This window comes from Mus caroli, chromosome 12 (genome assembly GCF_900094665.2).
Source record: "Mus caroli chromosome 12, CAROLI_EIJ_v1.1, whole genome shotgun sequence".
Taxonomy (NCBI): Eukaryota; Metazoa; Chordata; class Mammalia; order Rodentia; family Muridae; genus Mus; species Mus caroli.
The window spans coordinates 25,990,915-26,007,710 of record NC_034581.1 but is presented as its reverse complement, the minus strand read 5'-3'; the positions used below and the strand labels follow the sequence as shown (position 1 = coordinate 26,007,710).

At 43.0% G+C, this 16,796-nt stretch overlaps 1 protein-coding gene across 13 annotated transcripts in view; it reads right to left on the bottom strand.

The window, feature by feature from the left end:
• Positions 1 to 16,441, bottom strand: part of Myt1l (myelin transcription factor 1 like) — a 393,059-nt gene extending 376,618 nt beyond the window's left edge. For 8 of the 13 annotated variants that reach the window (XM_029484681.1, XM_029484687.1, XM_029484691.1 and 5 more), the window contains exon 1: positions 16,006 to 16,441. The gene's annotated coding sequence lies outside the window, so the exon portion shown is untranslated. The other 5 variants (XM_029484685.1, XM_029484684.1, XM_029484682.1 and 2 more) reach the window with 5 other exon arrangements.
• Positions 16,442 to 16,796: the final 355 nt, after the last annotated feature.

The window sequence follows — 16,796 nt, the reverse complement described above, 5'->3', positions numbered from 1 at the left end:
AAGATGAGAGCTGTTCTGAAATATGCACTGAACAGCTCGGCTACCTGTGCCTCAGTTGGCAAGCAATGCCAGGGCTCTGCTGTTGCCCTGCTCTTGGCATTGTTAAAAACAGATCTTTCTAACATGCCTCTAGGAAGAGACTTCACAGATGTGCATAGAGACATGCAGAGCAAAGGAAAGCAACTTACATCCATTATTTGCTTCATTTTGTAAATCATATTGTGTGTGGGTGTGTGTTACTGTGTGTGCACATCACTGTACATGCATGTGAAGACCAGAGAGCGATGGTTGCTTTGCACCTCAGTTGCTTTGCACCTTAACTTTTGAGGCAGGATCTCTCATTACATCTGGAGCTCACTGATAGAATTGAAGGGCCCCCCTAGTCAGCCCCAGGAATTCTTCTGTGTCTGAGACACACCTATCATACTCAGCTTTATATGAGTGCTGGGGAATCCGGATTCCTATCCTCTGGCTTGCTGGACTTTACTGACTAAGCCATCTCCTCAACCCCATTTCCATTATTTTTTCTTAAAAATTTCCAGCTCAGGAACTGGAGAGATGGCCCAGCTTTCAGAAAGATGGCTCAGCAGTTAAGAGGACTCACTGCTCTCAGACAGAGCCCAGGTTCAACTTCCAGCACCTACATACAAGGCGACTCACAACCATCTGCATCTGCATCTGCATCTCTAGTTCCAGGTAGTCTAATGCCCTGATCTGGCCTCTGCAAGTACTAGGCATGCCAGTGGCACATATCCATACATGCAGACACACATATACATAAAATGAAATGAAATAAATCCTCAAAACTATTTCCAATTGACTTGCAAGAAACAATATGAAGTCTAGTAGTGGGGACTGCAAAATTAAGATTCACACATTGTGTTAACTATGTAGTTAATAAAAAAATAATAATGCAGAAGCAATAAACCTAGATTGCCATATGTTTAGGTAGAAGAGACTTTTAGAGAGGAAGCAGGCATCAAGTATGCCTATGGTAGTGTGATTACGTATGTGATAGGATTCAGTAATCCTGCAGATTCTCCCTGCCTTTGCATAAGACCCCAAAAGCCTTCAGGATAATGCATTTGCTAGCGACATTCTGGCTGTGTTCTTTTTGCCCATAGCTGCTTTCCTGAGTGTCTCCTTTCATTAGATTCTTATGTGCCTGGCTGGAACAGGAGTCAAAAAGTGTGGGTCTTTGTCATGCATCGGTACTGAACTTTTGATCCTACTTGGTAGAAAGTTCTTCGTTTTAAACCAGAACTGAAACCAGATTTGGAAGGGTCTCGCTCCCTCTGCAGGTCTTCTCATCCTTTCTACTATGAGATTTCTTTCCCAATGTGCAGAGGGAAGTTTCCTGTGACACCTTTTGACTTTTTGAAAGATTAGATGATTTTATTAAATTGGACATGTATTCTTAAAGGCCTCCCAATTTAAAATTGATACATAAACATGCACATACATTAGGGGTAGCGTGTGACATTTACAGACAGGTATTCACTGAATAGAGCTCACATAGGAGCTGGTCCTCTGATGTCAAACCCTTCTTCCTGACAAAACATTCAAACTCCTATCTTCAAGCACTGTGAACTATGCAGTGACTTATTTCTTTCTGGAAATACCAAGGCCTTTTGCCTTTATCTGACCATGCTCAGTTTTCCCCTACCCTCTCTTTATTTTGACTTTATTTAAAAAGCCATCAGTAACAGTGTCCTAGAAAGGTTCCATAACTCTAGTGAGAAGGCTCAGAGCCTGGGGTGATGTAAAGGGCTTTCTACTTCTTCCAGGGTCTGACTTCCTTATCCTATGCCTTTCCCGACTACAGGCACCACACCTTCTGTTTCACTGGGGTACTCTGCACCCCTGGCCCACTTGAGCTATGGCTGAACAGGACATTGGATGCAGTGCTAAATGGGGGTGTTTGTTTGAACCCACAGGTTCTTGCTTGTAATTTTTTATGCCTTCTACTCTAGGCTACCAGAATTAGGCCGTGGATTGTGTAATAGTTTCTAGCTTCTAAAAATGTGCTCCCCTTTAACCCATGCATACTCTTAATGCTGCCTCGGAAAAGGCTGGTGATCCATAAAGACACAGGTTGCTTTAAGTCCAAGCTAGCAACTTCAGTTGCCTGTTTTATGAGAAGGAAGACCCATGGGAGTCACGGAGCTGAGAGAAACCAAGAGGTGACCTCAGCACTATCCCAGTGTATGTGCCTATGACTTCTGTCAGAGGGCTTGCGTACTTACAGCTGTCATAAATGAATATCTGTCAAAAGTGTGACTCTACTTCAAGTCAAAGGCATAAAATAGATAAAATTAACAAAGGAAATATAAGTGAAAGTTAATGTTTAGGCACATGCATGAGTTTCATGGGGTAATTTTTCTATATGCCCTAAAGGCATTGGTTTTTAATAGCATGTCATTTCCCTGACCTCTATGAGGCTGCACTGGGCCATCACCAGCAAGAATATCTGTTGAGAATACCCCAGGCCTCTGCCCTCCTTCCAGCAGTGAGGATTAAAAAGAGATTTGGGAAGTAGTAGACTCCGTTCCCTCCTATGAAACAATATACAAAGAGTGACGTGTTCAAAGTCACCCCCAAGTCTTGTGGGAAGCCAGACTATAGCACACTGCCTTCCAGACAGCACCTTCCAAATGGGTTCCAGGTCGTGCCAAGGTGAGCTACAAATGGAAATTTCACTTTAAAGATAAAAGGGACATGGAACCAAATACAACTAGAAAGGATGGCTTCCTGTTTGCTCCTTGGTGAAAATGCCTTTTGGTACAAGCTCATAGAAAAATAATCAAGACAACCAGTCATTTCTGATTCCTTAAGAATTAGCTGGAAACTTACAGTGCACACGTAGTCCAGCTGCTCAAACCAAACCAGGCCCAGGTGATGCTCTGACTCTCCCTAAGGACCAAAGAATTCACTAAAGAAAAAATTTAAATACACTTACACTCCAGGTCCTGCCTGTCTTTTGATAAATGAGCAGAAGTAGGCAGGACTACATGTAGAAGGAAAAAAAAAATCCAGGTGATGTCAGTATGTGGTCCCAGCTGCACATTCCCTAGTTATAAGAGGAAGTGAAAGATAATCCCACACTAGAGATAGACAGAGCTCTGGAAGGTGGCAAGGATATTAATTGTTTGCTTCTTTTACTAGAGACCTTTTAAAAAGAAGTACACTTTAATTAAAATGTAATTATATCACTTTTCTCTTTTCTTTCCTTCCTCCAGTCCCTAAATGCACCCCTTGCTCTTAAAGTCATAGCTTCTTTTTTTCCTTTGATTACTATTGCCACATCCATAAATTAATACATTATTATTGTCACATATAAATAAATCCATCCTTCTGAGTTAGTTTTTGTTACTTGTGTGTATGGTTTCAGGGATGACTAGTCTGCACTGGACAACCAGTAAGGAGGCTCATCCCTGGGACAGGCTAAGTCTTCCTCTCCAAGCAACTATTGGCTGCCCATGGTTCTTTGTCTGGCGATGAGAACCTACAGCCTGCTTCCTTTCGGGTTATCGTATCTATTGATGCTGGCATATTCTGGAGTTTATAGACCAAGCATCCTCCAGGTCAGCAGCATCGCTACAATGAAAGGAGACTTCTATCTGCATCTGCTTCATTTTAAAAATGCAAATCATGCAATGATGAGATGTCATTGGCTGAAAAGTGTCTGACACACTCTACACATCACATCTAGTCTCTAGCTTGCTGATGTTTGTAATTCCGTCTGTGACTACAGGTTGAGTATATTTTCTAACTTACTCAGAATTGACTAGACATCTATTGACGTATGTGTTAGAAGTGTCCTGCTGTCTCACAGTGACTCTCTACCCCTCATGTGACCTGGGTGATCAGACCCTGTTCTGATCATTAACTCGGAAGCTAGAGGAACAGGTGGCCTAGCCCATTTGTAAACAGGTGTGCCAGCGTGTCCCTGGGGGACTGACATGGCACAGCTTGGCGTGCACCGTGAGTCTCTGAGGGAGAAGGGTTGTTTTGGAGCTAACAATATCCCAGTAACAACAAATTAGCCAAAGAATATTTGGGCGGCAAGACCTCCATGACTTCTCTCAGAATCACAGAAAAGGGCACTGGGAGGTTCTGAAGAGTTTAATGAGGGAATTTCTTGAATTTTAATTTAGAGTCAGACATCCCATGTAAAACAAAGGAGAAACAGAAATGAATCTAGAATCTACTGAAGCACGTGGTTAGGATTTCTGTCAGCTAACCATACCTCTTGCTTTATGCAATTGATTCTGTCTTTACGCAAAGCTATATGGCTTTCTGATCCCTACACCCTTTGTCTTTCATACTCTGAGAGAATTTATCAATCTAACTCCAACAACAAATGTGTCTGTCAGAGGACTGAATGACAGAATTTGAATCCTGGACCTACAGGTTTGTCCAGTGGAGTCTGCTGGGTGGCAAGGTGGCAGTTGCTCTCAGAGTGTTTAATTGCCTCACCAGCTTCTCATTTGAATTCTCCTCCTGCTGCTGCCAAAGGCTTCTGTAGCCAATGGCTCTTCAGCTGGTTGCACAGTTTCAGGACAGCTCATATTGTACATCTAACAGAGATGCTAGATAGCCCAGAGATCTGTCTGTCTGCTAGAAGGCTGACTTCAGTTAGCAGTAGAGGCCTTGGCCACACCCCACCCAAAGCTGTTGTTGTTGACCCCTGCTACCCAAAGCCCTGAAATGTCCAGAAACTTAGAAGAAGACATCTGACATTCACCAATCTTTACTGTCTCATATTCTTGAATGAGAAAAGGCTGCACTCTATACCCCAAGTATAAGGAACCACAGGAAAGAAGACCAGCTATCCAGACCCCCCCCCTCCAAATATCTGAACTTTTATTTCTAGCTTGTAATAGAAGGGCATACACTAACATATGTAATTCGTACAGAAACAGTTGCACAATGCTGTGCAATCATGCTAACATTCAGCAAGACCACCAGAGTATTTAGTACCCAGAAAGAGGAAACGAGGGATTCAGCCCACTCTGCTTAGGTTGGAAAAGCAAAAATTTATTTCCAAATCTATTCAAGGGAAAGTTACCCTGCAGGCATTATCATTAACCTTTTGTCAGCAGATGGGCAGACAGACAGATAAATACTTAGGTCCTGACTACCTGCAGGACGGTTCCCTCTCTTGGCTCTGCACACAGTAGGAGCTCAAGTTGTGCGCACTGCAAAGATATTCCATCAGAGGCAAAGGGTGGAGGGAGAAGCTGACTAAGAAGCCACAGTCTTCATCATCAGTGTTGACTGGGCCATTGTTGCCAGGAGAAAAAGCTGAAATTGAGAGGGATGCCCACCCATGGCTGCTGACTGCTGGAGAGATCTATCATTGAACTTTCCTAAAACACAGAATCTAAAAATAATTAGCAAACTTGCACCGAGTTTCAGGGGGAGGAGAACAAAAGACAGGCTCACTGCCAATCAGCTGATCAGTCCCACTGGACTGAAGACATCTCCCCATGTCCCCTGTCTTGAGCCTTGAGCAGCTCCCCCGAGGTCATATGAAAGCCCTTAGGGCCTCTGCCTTAGCTTGGGGGGCGTCTCAGTGTCAGTCTTAGCTGGTGATCTGTTTCTACTTTCTTAGGCACACTTGATCTCAGGAAGTGCTCAAACAATGAAAAGGATGGACAGGGTTAAATTCATAACAGGGTACTTATTCACACCACATTAGCCATGGGAATACTACAAGTAGACATAAAATTTTATTCCTGTGATAATATACTTCAAGCTCTAAAAAAGATCCCGTAAAGAAAAGGATTTCCTTTAAAAGAAAGAAAAAAAAATAGCCAAAACAAAACCAGTTCCTATTGAGGTTAAGAGAGCTGCATCATAGAGATTAGAAGAGCTATCACTGGTGACGGCAGCCTACAGGAAATGTGGCCAAAGGAGACGTCCATCCAGAAAATGCAAATGATTACGACTTTTCCTATTGACTACTGGAAAGCCAGAAGCCCAGAATTCCTCAGTGTAACACACAGAGCTGCCCGGCGTTCCCAGGTATCTGCAAAGCGCACGTGACCTGGGTCATGGAGGAAGCCGGCAAGTCTGTCTGCAGGAAAGCTTTGCACAGAGGAAGCTACGACCAACTACCTACAGCACGCAGCCCAGGACAGCCCCATCCTCACCACCCCTCTGCCCTGTAACCGTTCCGATCCTCTCTCTTTCCTGAAACGGGTGATGAGCAATGCCTTTCACCATTCCGTCAACAAACAGCTGGACGAAAGCCAAAGGACCATACATCCTGGTCTGCCGTGCCCTTTTTAATCAACTTCCTAATTAAAAAATGCCATGCTGGCATGAGGTATGAAGGGAGGAGGCTTAGAATATTTCACAAAATAGCATCCTCTCATCCTGGGGTTGTTGGGAATCTGTATCCTTACAGATGTTTATGAGTGTTCCTGCTGCAGAGATAGAATCAATTTGCTTGTGCCTGGCCCTCAAGACGTATTAAATTTATCCTGAAGGAAGCTGGCTTCTGAAAGCTCTTGCCCAGATGCACTAGGCAGGTGGGGGTTTCAGGGAACCAGAGGGTCCACCAGCAGATGCAGCATTGATTTCTGAATGTTCACACTCTCCTAGACAGCTCCAGAGCAGACTCGGTTTGATGGCTCTCTATGGGGTGCCCTGCAGACTGGATTATTTCCACCACAAGTCTGGCTAGCATTGTTTCATGGCGACAGTGTACTGTGCATTCAGCTTTTGCTCGGATGGCACTGGCTAGGGGAATACATGGACCAGGGAGAGGCTATGGCACCAAATTCAAAGTCAGTCTCTGAGAACTGCCCCCACCCCCCATAGGATTCAGGGATGTAGGAGCCCCAGGAGCTGAGAAGTGGGTGCTGACTTCTCTAAAGACACTCTGGGAGTGCAGACTAGAACATACTAAGGTTCAGTTTAGACAATGGCTGAGGTGCTTTTCAAGGCCATGCTGGAGCTGGAAGTCTTACAATGAAAAATCCCTGTCGACATACTAAAAGAGGCACCCCTCCCATCATCTACTCATCTCCGGGTTGTCTGATTTAAAGTTCCAAGCTTGACACTCCACCTGAAAACATCTGAAGCAAATGCTCAACTGGGGTGATTTTTCTCAAGGCAATTTCAGGGAGTGGGGTGCCTAAGCCATCGGATTTCAGCAGGAAGCAGGCAGTGTACAATATTGAGTCACAAAGTTCTTACAACTATATTAAGGAGTCCATACATACGTCTAAGGCAGGTTTACATGGTGCATCCATTAACCCAATGACTCAAATATTCCAGCTTAAACACAACACTTTTACCCCAGCAACTTTAAAAACATGCATGTTTTACACTCTCAGAACCATGGAAGAGCTCAGCACATTCTCTTTAGTGTGTGAGAACACACCACAGCACAGAATTGTAAAGGAAATAAGCCCAAGTGACATTTTGGGAGAAAACTGTTGATATTTTTCTTTTCTGTTCATAGGTAGCACATGTGGCTAAGGGCAGAGTTCCTAGGATACAGATCCCCCCCAGGGCAACCACTGCCCATAGAGCAGCTAAAGCAGGGCACCAGGCATTTGGAACCTCATAGATGAATTGCATGATTTAGCTATGGAAGGTTGTAATCTCTTCTAAAGTTGATATTCAACCTCAGAGGAAAAGTTAAAAAATAAAATTAAAAGTCCCCTTAGAAATCACATTTTCAGGCTGGCTCATATGAACATATTTCCAGCTCAGAGACAGTTCATTGTCTTTTGATCAAGCCCTTATCCACTGCAAGGAGCCTTGAAAACAGACAGGACTACAAGCGGTAAAACTAACTCCCTCAAGTGGAAACTCTGGTGACATAATTGTGGCCCTTTAAAAAAAAATGGACTTCACCTGTGAGAGGCAGCCAGGCACAAAGGAAGCCTCGTGGGTAAGTGACATTCAAGGGCTTCCCTGCTTCTAAATGGCCAAGCAGAGGGTAAAAAGGAAAGGCTAATGTCTGCTCCAAGAAAGTTATAGCCCATCAGAAAACAAGAGAGTTATTTTACTCACAAAGATGGACCCAACTCCGCAAGGGAACTAGCATGGAGAGAGGAGTGCAGAATAGCTTCCCTCTAGGTAGTAGTTCAGGAGAGAGAGAGAGAGAGAGAGAGAGAGAGAGAGAGAGAGAGAGAGAGAGAGAGAGAAACTCTTGGGTATTCATTACTTTGGGCTAGACATTTAAAACCTGAGTTGTTTTCCCCCCTGCGTTCTAGCTTACTAGCTAATTTTTTTTAAGGCGATAGAAGCAACATTTGTATGCACTTACAGGATAATTGAGATTTCTCCCTATTATGCAAAAAAAGACATCTTAATGTGAATATACAGAAACTTGCAATTTTAGCAGGAAAATCATCAGTTCTCCATACCAGGGGCAAGCCTGCTCCCACAGTGTCACACCTGAGGCTTTGGGTTCACTGAAGGCATTTGTTGTTTTTAATTTTATAAAGGCATACTTTCCAAAACATAGCAAATCGCACCCCTGCTCAGCACGCCCCCCCCTTACCAAAGTTGTATTTCTGTCACATAGTCACTGTCATTTCTAAACTATAGCAACACTTTGAAAAAGGCTTTTAAAAATTCAAAATGAAAGCATGGCATGCCCTAAAATATCCAAGAAACTACAGAGACACAGTTAAGAGGCTGTGGTGCCTATTGAAGTTTAACTTTAAAAACAAACTAAATAATTAGGTCAGTTAAAATGCAGACCTTTCCCTCTAAGGAGGATAGGAATCCTTAAGACAGGAAAGGACTCTTCATCAGTGACTCTCCCCAGAAGCATCTTGAACTGAATTTTGAAACACCATGCTCCAGCACGCTAGTCTCAGAATTATATAAGAAATGTATGCCACTGTTGACAATAGAAACTCAAGGCTCCAGGAAGCTTCATTATCACTTATGAACTCAGAAAACTGACTTGAAAAAAAAATCTCATTTTTTTTTTCTCAAAAGAACTAAGTATCAAAGGCTGTACTCATTTAACATTTGCCCTCTGTGCATCCTACAGACCTACAGAAAACCATCAGTTCAGTTTCCACTGCCCCCAATAAGTAACTGGTTAAATGAGCTAAGATCTCCTTCCAGCTAGGAAAAATATATACTAGTCAAAACTAATTATGTCTGGCTTTTATCTAAACAACATTTGCTAATTCTGCTGGTCTCCATACACTGTCCCAGAAAATATTAATTAAACACGTTGAATAATGGCTGCTGTAAATTTCTGAAAACACTAATCTCTAAACAGTTAATTTTCACTTCACACTTATGCATGGAAGATGGATGAAGAGGCCACCCGAGCACCAGCAAAAGACTATTCTTTTGTTACTGCCCTTAAGAGTTGAACTTTGCTCCACTTTGGGAAGCGCAGCCCCGGCTCCAGAAACAACAGGACACATTTACCTGGAGGGGATTTCAAAGAGAAACCTGAAGAATGGATTTTCTGCGCCTGCAGTCCCTCTCCGCACCTTCAGCTAAGCCAGCCTCTGACAAGCAATTGTTCCCACGGCAGCCACCCCTGCCTTCCATCTTAGGGACTCACCCAGAAAATTCTCCAGCCTGCTCCGCGACTACAAAACTCTTCTAATGCTTTTGAACGCCCACCATTTGTTCTCCATTCATCCAATCAACTTCGAACCGCACATCTTCTCTCTATCGGCGCGCAGACACGGGGCCACTTCTCATCTGTATGCTAATTATTTTGCCACATGGACAAAAGTAATAATGCTTTCAGACAGGAAACTAACAGGCCTGAAGTCGAAGATGGAAATTAATAAGTTGACACCACTAAACGCCGGGGAAGACGGGCATGCGTGCAGAGCCCTGCCTGGTGGATGCGGCGCAGCCTCCATCAGCAGGCAGCAGACAGACGGCCCTGGGCCGCCAGCACTGCCCAAGCTGCGAGCATCAGGCACAGGTTTCCTTAGAGACCACATCGCTGCCGCAGAGGCACACCGGGAGCATCCTGCTGACTTACCCTGCTCGGGCGGGCTGCTGTCCTTTAAGCAATACAAAACGCAGCCATTTCCTCAATCCCTAACTTCATCACTGATCTAGATGTTTCTCAACCTAACAGCTGTGAGTTAAAACCAGTAATTTCTAGCCTTCCTGTTTACTAGGCTTTCAGCAGTGAGGCAAGATTGGGATGTGTGCTGTGTGCGTCCTACACTGTACCCACAGGCCTCTAAATCTCTAGAGCGGAGTGTGTGATGTGCAGTGCTGTATTTAATGTAATAGATGAGAACTGTAAATACGCAGGCTTACTGTTGGCTGCTACCCGCTAGGTGATGTATCTCAGAAAATCTCCCCTATCGTTGACGTTATGGTAAATGCATATAGTGGTTCAAGAAACCTCAGCAAAGTCAGCAGAACCTTGGTGTTTTCACTGGAACTACCGTTACATATCATAACAAAACAAAAAGGCATTGGGACCTCCCCTGGCAGTTCTTAAGACTGGAGAACGGGCACCAGAGAGTTAACTGAAGGGTTCCCACCATCTCCCTGGCTTGTCAGCCACACTACAGTATCCCATCCGGTACAAGCTCCTTTTATCATCTTCCTTTAAAACAAGAGACAGAACTATTCTCTGAGTAACTTTTAGCTCATGATACCAGCATTTGAAAAGGAGAAAACAGAAAAAGTTTATTTTAAAAAAGAGCGGACTCAGTAAGATGCCAGAAACACAAAAGAGGGCATAGCTATATGACTTTCTGTGCCATTTGGGGTTTTTTGTTTGTTTGTTTGCTTGTTTATTTGGTTTTTTTTTGTTTTGTTTTGTTCCCCCCACCCCGAGGTGCTGATTCTATAAATAGCCTCTTAGGGCAAGCAACAAATGCTTTTCTGTGGTAGTAGTTGTCCCCTTCCCTCACCAGCCTCTTAGTAGAGCACACTAAATCATAAAGGTTCCTCCCCTCTCCTGGAAGCTAGCTTTGACTATCCAGACTCCTTATGAGAACAACTCTGGGAGATTGCAGACAAGCAGCCCATAGGCATGTTCATCTGAGGGGCAGCTGTAGCCAAAAGGGTTCCATCGCTGGCCCTCTGTACCCCGAATCATGCCATCCTGTCATAGTGTGTAACCAAACAAGAGTGGATGGTGGCCAGGCAGGTGGAGAAATGGCTGTGGGAACTACTTAAGAGACTATCTGAAATCACTCAGAGGAGTTGGAAGCTGCGGCAGCCAGGCAAATAAGCAACCACATGTCACCTTTAAAGGAAAGGGAAGAGGTACCTCTCGGCAGATGAGTTGGTGGCCATCAGCAAGTCCTCCTCAGCAGTCTGTCTCACTCACGCAGCTCCTCAACTGCCATGGAGAGCCCCAGGCACGTGTGGTCACAGATCCCTCCGTGTTTGCATTCCCTCCACCCCTCCCATCAGGACCCGCACCGTCAGCCCTGTGCACAGGAGTGCAAAGCAGAGCCCACAGCTCAGCCACTGGGGGCCTCCATAGGCACAGTGCGGACTGGTTTCTGAGGGAGACTGACAGCAGTCCCAAGGTCCCAGGAACACCCTCTTCTTGATCTCAGAGGTAATTCCTCTGAAGAGCATCTGCTTGGCGCGTGGTTACTACACAGGGTACTGCCTGCTCCCTCTCCAGTGCCCTGACAGAAACCTCCACAGCTCTCCACAAGGAGGCTTGCTGGGGACACCCAGTGTCCCTCCATCTTCCCATAGACAATGCGTTGTCCACTGCCATCAGAATGCCTCCCTCCCCTTCTCTACCCCCCACCCCTGGTAATCCCCACACGGGGGCTTTTTCTTTCATCCGAAGCTATAGCATTCACAGCATTTCCTTCCTACCCAGCAGCCTGAGGCAGCAATGCTGGCCAGTATCTTCTCATACAATAAATAAGCGCTTATACAATCTCTCTAGTTTTCTAACACCTGGATTACATTTTCTCTGCCATCTCTGATTACTTCTGCAGATACCCTGAGGGCTCATTAGGCCATCAAAGCTTAAAAAAAACCAAAAAACAAAAACAAAAAACAAATCACTTTCATTGTGAAAACGTTCCCAGAAAAGTCATTGTGTATGCTAGAACAATACAGATATGGAAGAGGCAGAGACAGGAGAAAGTGGCAGAGAGACAAACAGGGGCAAAGTTAGAGAGGCCAGGAGGCCAGGAGAGGCAGGGAGAGAGGGAAGGAGAAAGGAAGAGAGCACAAAGATACTTCAGATTGAGTCACACAGCACTGAAACATAGCCTACTGATGGGAAAATGTACAGTTGTTTCTACTTGTGCAAATTATAACTGTTTTAGGCAATATATTCATATATGGGATATGCCAACTTAAAATGTTTGTTAAAAATACTAGCTGTATATGTTATTTAGGTATCACCCCTGCACACACACACACACACACACACACACACACACACACACACACACACCAGAACAAAACACATATACAGTACTTTATTCCTTAAGTCCACAGCATCAGCTGTCTTTAGTTTGGACTACACATAGAAGGGTGTCAGTTGAGACATTGTATTTGTGCAGCGGGGATGGAACTTAGCTGAGTGAGAAACAGGTTAGTGTTTTGCAAGTTTTTGTTCAAGTTCACCTCCCATTACTTTTGTCAGGGGATGCTATGACATTTTAAAAGGAGAGAGAGAGAGAGAGAGAGAGAGAGAGAGAGAGAGAGAGAGAGAGAGAGAGAGAGATTCTTTAAAACAGGAAAAGGAGGAATACTGCAGTGAGCTCAGCTATGGAGGGATCTTCCTGAGAGCAGAGTAGCCTGAGCCTTCCTCACTGCCACTCACTTGTGACCTCAACAGTATTCTGGGGGACTCTGCAGACTTGATTGTCAAATATCCGATGCATTTGAAAAACTAGTTATTGATTAGAAAACATGGCCCTTGAAGAAAATGGGCAACCAGTTGAGTTCAAGTTCAAGTTCAGGGCAGAGGGGTCCCTGCCAAGGGAACCTCAGGATTTCCTCTTGTTCCACAAAGTGAATCTGTTTTAAAGCACAAGAGTGACTCAAACCTTAAGTTATTGTTTGTAATTTAAAATCTAGCCACTGAAATGCATAGCAAGCAAACCTTATTAGAAGAGATAATATGTATTTTTGAAACAACAGGTCTCCATAAAATTAGACTGTCTTACAGGTTGACATGGGATGTCTGGCTTAGACATACGACGTTAAAAATATTATTTTATTAGCAAATATAATTTCCTCAGACATAATTGCCTTTTTGAAAGTGGTACATGTGGTGCATTTCTACATAGAACAAACAATGCAAATGAATATTCAAATTTTAAATCCATTATTTTTTTTAAAAATCTATGTATAATGGCAACAAATAGAAAACTTTGAAAAATTTTTAATACTGCAAAATAACTTTTATTTACATTTATTTTTGATAGTTGGTAAAGGAAATGAACAGATACCATCAGAAAGTGGGATAGTTTATAACAATTAATAAAAGCCAAAAAATTTAAAGAGTTAAAAATTAAATTAAACCAGGTAGAAAACATTGCAGGAATAATAAAGTTACCACATCTGTGAGCTCTGACCCTCTAGCCATAGCTACATGCTTTTAAACCAAGTTTATACAGCTATATAGTTCAAAGGAAAACTGTAGGCTCCTGTTCCTTTAAGACTTTTTTGTGTATTAGTCATAAGTATTCTCAAGTTATTGGGCCTCAGCCCTGGCCTTAGCTTCAGACACAGACCCATGAAACTGGTATTGGTTGGTAGTACTGGTGCCAGTTTCACTTCATAAAACGATTCCTGCCATTTGTACTTCCTGTCCTAAGGTAACTCTCTCAGCCCTGACTCATCTTTTCAAAACTGATATTGTATTTTTAACCGGACACATTGAGGTAAAGAGCGTCTACTCTCAAAGTAGTAATGTTTGTAGTTTTAGAGCCCCAATGCACATGAGTTATTTTGGCAGATTCATGTGTTTGATATTTATAAGCTTGTGCATGCAATAGCAACTGCAATGTCTTTACAAAATAAAAACCGTCAGCTACAGATCTGGGTTGCCACCATCTTCAAAACATCCAATTATGACCATAAACACCACTCGACTGACTTCTACCTCAGTGGGCACTGTCATTAAGGTGATGCTAGTGAGCTGTTTTCACATAGGCAGTGAACCTGTAGGAAGTCTCTGCTGAATGCAATTGCTATCTGCCACGGACAGCTCCCGGTGCTGAAAGGAGGCCAGGAAACCCTATCACAATGGCTCCCTCCACCAGCCTTTGAAAAATCACAGCAAACTGAATGGGGTGGAAAGTGCTCAGCCTGAATAGCACTGTCTACAGAACAATGGCGGCTAGCTCCAAATCCTGCTATAATCACATTAATGAGATTAATCAGTGAATTAGCGGCAGTCAAATGTCAGGGAGGCAAGGAGGAAGCCAACCAAGATGGGTGATTAACTTTGGAAGGGGGGAGGGGGGAAATCAACTGTGCTCTCTGTCCGAGGATTTGCAGAAGTTGACAGATCTGATTCACAAATCTGAAGGCTGAAGGTAGAAATCAAAAGGCGGCCACACAGCCCTTCAGAGCACACTGTGGCTCCAGCCACCACCCTGCTGGTAGTCCTCTGAGGGGAATCATTTCAGGAGTCTTCACAGACTGTCTACATTTTACAGTTTGAAGCTTTGAACTGTGTAACTAATATTTACTGTTAATTTATTTTCCCTACATTCAAGCTAAAAATATATTTTAAATGACTGATTAGGAGAAGGAGGGCCAAAGCAAGAGTTTTAAAAAGTGTATCAATATACAAACACCCCTGCAGTGGTCTACCATAAACAAATATTACAATAAATAAAATGTAACACTGAAGCATAACTTCAAGGAGAGTTTCAACCAAATGACTTACTATACTACACTGAAGCAACTCAATCTTTTATGCTCCTTTGGGTCAATTGAGGAAGGAAAGACAATGAAGTTCTTTGAGGCGGATGTATGCTGCACAGTTGTATTTAAAATGCACCATTAGTACTTTGGATTCATAGTTTGGGGTAGATTAAAAGTTAATCTTATAATATTGTTTTCAAAAGGAATTTTGAATAAAATACTTCCATTTTTAGAGTAAACATGTCTATCTACATGCAAAATATACCTGACTTTCTCATTTCAAAAGCTACATCTCTTTTATAAAGTTAAACAATTAGAAGGACTCTCATGCTTGTGAAAGTGTTATGGGAGCTTTTGTTTGTGGTGTTAGCAAAAAGTATAAACACTTGAACAAAAGAGTTGTTAAAGAAATCACTTTATCCTAATTAAGTTAACAATATCATGATCGATAGCATATATAGTTTCAATGGTATGAGAAATTTGTCGTGATTAAATTAACGCTCTGGTCAAACTCTACTGTATATTTTGTATATTTCACACTCAGGTGAATATTTATATTATTTACTATTTATTCAGATCTATCTGGAAAGTAGAGTGTGAAGACTCAACTTTTTGCTTATGAGGTGATTTTTAAAAAACCATATTCTGCTAGAACTTAGGTGCTGTTTTGTTTTTATGAACTTCAAACATTGAGGTTATTGTTTAAAATCTTTATTTGAGTTTATCAGTTTTATAAACATCAACAAACTTTCTTTCTATAATTAGACCAAGACAACAGTGCCTCAGGAGTAGCTAACATTCCCACAGCCCTTGCTTAAAATCCCTGCTTGTTTGTAAAGTGAAGTTAGCCACTCTCAGGAAGTTACTTCAGCTCAAATCACCGACCTCCAGACATGCAGTAAGTTTTTCGGTTTTCTCATTTTTTTTATTTCTTTTTATAAACAAAAATCATTGTTCAGGCATGCAATCTATTACCCATTTTTGTTCTAAAGACCAGCTTCTGAGGACTGAAGACCTGTACCTCAGGAACCTCTCAGCCACCAGCCACGCTATAAAAATAACTTTAAAAAGGAACGAACAATAGGTCTGCAGCAGAAGCCATGAGCTACAGCAAAAACAGATCCTGACCCCTGAGTCCAAAGAATTAACCTAAGGAGCATCACGTACCTCACACCATGACCACACCGCTCACAAGTGACGGCAAGTTCAATTTTGGTAACTGTGCTGGCTCAAAACACACAGAAAGAAAGAGAAAACCCTTTCCCCCACAAGTGGGAGGCCGAGGAGGACCACGCATAGCACCGAGAGGCAGGGAAGGTTGCTTTTGTCTTCAGCGAGCATTGATTTCATAACCCACAGTCCAGGGAATCAAAAAATTGAAATACACCCACCAACAATGGGTGAGAAACCAGGAGGCCTCCAAGAAGACTGCAGGGAGAAGCTTTCTCGCTCTGTTTTGTGTGCAGTAGCTTAGGGGGAAAAATGTCGCGCGGGCAGGAATGACACATGCAGCAGCAGGAGAGGCTAGCGGGCCTAAGAGATCTGCTTTACCTCCACAGCCAGCCCCTAATGCACGCAGCTCCACTCATCCTCTCCTAGGCTTTTTTTTTTTTCCACTTTTTTTTTTTCACGAGCTCCAAATCCCCGGCATATGACCTTCTGTTAAATAGATAAAAAAAAAATTGCTTATCAGTCATGCAAATGAGGCTGAATTCATTTTCCACAACAGATGGCCTCATAGATAATGATGATGGAAGAGAGAAAATTGAATGTCTCTCACAAGGTGGCCATGGCAACCGAGAGCAGAATAATATCAATAATAAGCTCACTGCATAATAAGGTTGTCAGTCCTACAAATCAAAGTCTGCAGCTAAATCAGGTATACCACCCCAGCTAGTTACCAGGTATGTATGTGTATATGTGTGTGTGTGTGTGTGTGTGTGTGTGTGTGTGTGTGT